Source organism: Elephantulus edwardii, unplaced genomic scaffold (assembly GCF_000299155.1).
Source record: "Elephantulus edwardii isolate Elephantulus edwardi_28Jun2011 unplaced genomic scaffold, EleEdw1.0 scaffold00045, whole genome shotgun sequence".
NCBI classification, from domain to species: domain Eukaryota; kingdom Metazoa; phylum Chordata; class Mammalia; order Macroscelidea; family Macroscelididae; genus Elephantulus; species Elephantulus edwardii.
Genome location: NW_006399795.1, coordinates 10,970,497 through 10,974,369, shown reverse-complemented (window position 1 = coordinate 10,974,369; position 3,873 = coordinate 10,970,497).

Sequence of the window (3,873 nt, the reverse complement as noted above, 5' to 3'; positions counted from 1 at the left end):
GCAGGATAGAGCAGGGTTTAGAGCTGTTGTGCATAGGGTCGCTATGAGTCGGAAACGACTCGATGGCACATAACAACAACAACAACATTCCATGGACTGCCAAAAGAGCAAACATGTCTGTCTTAGAGAAAGTGCTTGTAGGTAAGGATCGTTAAACTTTGTCTTGCTTACTTTGGGCAGGTTTTTAGAAGGGGCCAATACTTGGAGAACATTTGCTTTGAAAGGATGATCAGCATAGGAGAGGAAGACCCTTCAAAAGATGAATTGACATGGTGACTTGAACAAAGCTTAAGTGTACTATAGATGATAAGGGTGGCACAAGATACGGCAAGGGTCAGAAATGTTCATAGGGTTGCTATGAATTGCAGTCAATTCAATGGCACATAGCAACATCTAATAAATGTCACTGCCTTTGAATTAAAACTGACTGTTGAGTTAGAATTTTGAGTTGCAATTGACTGTTCAGTGGGTTTTTAGAGGCTGTAAATGACATAGGAGGCGAGTGTCCATTTTTCTCTTAAGGAGAAAGTTTGTGGATTCAAACTTTGTGGAGTCAATGACTTTGGATCAGCAGTGCTACTCCCTATGGACTAAGCCAAGATGGGCAATCTCACTCCTTGTGATTTATGGCCTCCAAAAATCCACTGGAGTATCCGCTATATGTTGGTTCCAACAAGAAAAATATGAGAGTTTTGCTTTGTGTGTTTTTTTAATCTAATAAATATATATCATGTCTCACCACTTTGGTAATACTTTAGTAAATGTTGACCAGGTGGCAAGCATGGTAGTGATATTATGGTGATGAGGATGATGATGTTGATGATGATGAAGTCTTTTTTATTCATTTCCCATATTTGTGAGAGGAGTCTTTGGTCGGTGTAAGTGGTTATGTACTCAATTACTAGACTAAAGTTTAGCAGATAAAATCCACTCAAACACTTTTGGAGAAAGACCAGGGAGAACTCTGGAAATCTATTATGAAGCAGGGAGAAAGAAATCTGCTTCATAAAGGTCGGAGCCTTGGAAGCTTTGTGCAGTAGTTCTGTTCTGCTCACATGGGGTCACCATAAGTCTAAATTAATGTAACAACAACTAAAAACAACACTGCACACACACCAGTTAGCACACCAGTCAATTAATTACCTTAATTACTAGTGCAGCTTTACAGGTCTTTGAGTCCTGATTGCTATGAATAACTTATTTGCCCTCATAGTCTTTTAATTGGAAAGAAATAAAGAATCGCCTAGCTCTGAGATGTTCAATAGTATGTTTGTTGTTGTTTGGTGCCGTTGAGTCGTAGACGACTCATAGCGACCGTATGAACGAACAGCCTGAGTGCTGTTTGTATAAAGAGTTTCTGGAGGCAAGCCATTTCAGAAGTGGATGCCGCTCCTGCTTCCAGGCTTGGTTTAGTTGGGAAGCTTCTCAGTGGAGCATCTGGTGGATTCGAACCCACACGCCTTCGGGATTACAGCACAGCTTCTTACCACTAGGCCACCAGAGATCCCTTGACATAGTATGTTTAGAGCCTCAAAAAAAAAACCAAAAAAACAAAAAAAAACCACAGTAAACATGTCTTGAAAAACCACAGTTCTACCTAAGTCTGCTTAATATTCAATCCTTCTCCCTCTGAGTTGAGAGGACACCAGTCAATATAATCCTTGGTTCTCAAAGTGGACATTTGAGAGCAGCAATGACAAGCAATATTCTATCCCTAGATATGTTTTTTCCTTCCACCAACTTAGGAAAGGTTGGTGAAATGTGGGAGAAAACTCTGTGCTATGCAGATAGTTAAGTGCTCAGGTATTAATAGAAAGGTCAGGTATTAATAGAAAGGTCAAGCCTACCCAGGGACACCCCAAAAGATCCTGATGATCTACTCATAAAGGGTCACTCTGCTAGCTGTTGTTATGTGCCATCAAGTCTGAACCAAATCATAGCCAACCCTCCAGAAGGTTTTCAGAGGCTGTAAATCACACCAAGAGGAGATTAGCCATATTTCTCTTATGGAGTAGCTGGTGGATTTTAACTATGTGCCTTTGGATTGACAGCACAGCTCTTTACCTTAGGCCTTCATAGCTCCCGAAAAGGTCATGGCTGTTGAAACCCCTGTGGCTCTCAGTTCTATTCTGCTGCATGCGGAATCATTGTGAATCAGAGTTGACTCAGTGGCAAATGTTCTTTAATCTCCCTGCCCCCACACCCTGCAAGATGGAGAAGGAAACACAGAAATGAAAAATTCTTGCCCAGGTAATATCATTCTCTACTTGGTGTGGGTACACAAGGAGAACTAGGAGTCTGGTCTGCAATAAAGAAGATGGAAAAGTAACTGAGACATTTATTGAACTGTATACAGAGACCACGAGGCTGGTGTGAAAGCATGTAGAGAAAGGTCTGCTCTTTCAGAAACCAGAAGCCAGAGGAAGTCCTCAGGGTTATGGGACTTCTGAGGACAGAAAGATGGGCATGCTCTATGTCTACGCATCGGAGGTGCTAAGGAACAAATACTACCTATTTATACAGAGGATGGTGCCTTCACGAACCTACAGGAAGGTAAAAAAACCCCTGCTTGGGTAAAGTGGAAGTTCTCAGGAGAGAAATAAACAGGAAGAAAGCTGGACTGGGAGCAGACTGACAAAAATAGCAGAGGAGGGGAGGAGATGGGGACATGCAGGGAACACATCCCTGGGGATGCAGACAAGGAGGAATGATTGGCAGCACAGTGGGAAGAGGGAGGGAGGAGGAGGAGGCGGCTTTCAGTGGCTGCAGAAGAGAGAAAGGAGAGGACAAAGCATCGCTCTGACAAGCAGACAAAGAAGGACTCAGAGGGCCACCCCATGAAGCTGGGTCCTAGGAGAAGAACCAGCATAGATAAGAAGAGAAGACTAACGGGGAAGAGGGAATATGAAAAAAAAATAATAAAAATGGATCGGATGACTGTGACAGCCTGCACTCTGCACTTTTTACATTTCATCCAGTGAGAACAGGAGTGTATTCTTATTTTAACACTTGATATGTGCCTTAAAGAGAAGCTGTTCATTTCAAACCTAGTGTGGGATGTTCTTCAAGTATGAATTGGTATATGTAATTTGTCCATGATCCAGTCCATAGTGATCTTAGCTCATTTTCATGAAACCGAACATGGTTTTTTTAGCAGCAGGAATTGCAGATGCCAATGAATTATGTTTCCAGTACAGTCCACCCTTTATAAATGGGGAAGCTCTCATTCCCATGTAGGCAATTCTCTAACTTGTTGAGCTTGCTCCAAATGTGGGCAAGCCTGAGCAGGCGTATCACTAAGGCTGGTGTCTCTCATTGCAGTAACTCATTGTGTCACTACACACACACACACACACACACACACACACACACACACACAGAGGAAAATGCTCTCCTCTTTGGGCAGAATAACCTGCATCCTCCCTGCTGTTGACACATTCTCTAAGACCTCTACTGCCTCACTCTCTGAGACTCTCATTGTTCCCTCTCTCTCCCATTGCCTAAGCTGGAAACCTGTCTCTCTGCCCAATGATAGATACCACAGCAAAACCACCCACATAATGAATTACTGTGTGGAACAGCGGGCAATATCAATACAACTGAAATCTTTGCCTTGATACCTCTCTGACTACTACCCACTTGTCATCATAAACTCTGGAGCTATTTTGATGTTACCCCCTCTGACAGTGTCAGGAAGTCCCGTCTATACTCTGACATGCCCCTAATGATATACTAAAGTCTAATAATAGTCACAGTCAAATGCCTTTGCATAGCCAATGAAACACAGATAGACATTCCTCTGGTATTCCCTGCTTTCAGCCAAGATCCATCTAACATCAGCTACAATATCTCTAGTACCACGACCCCTTCTAA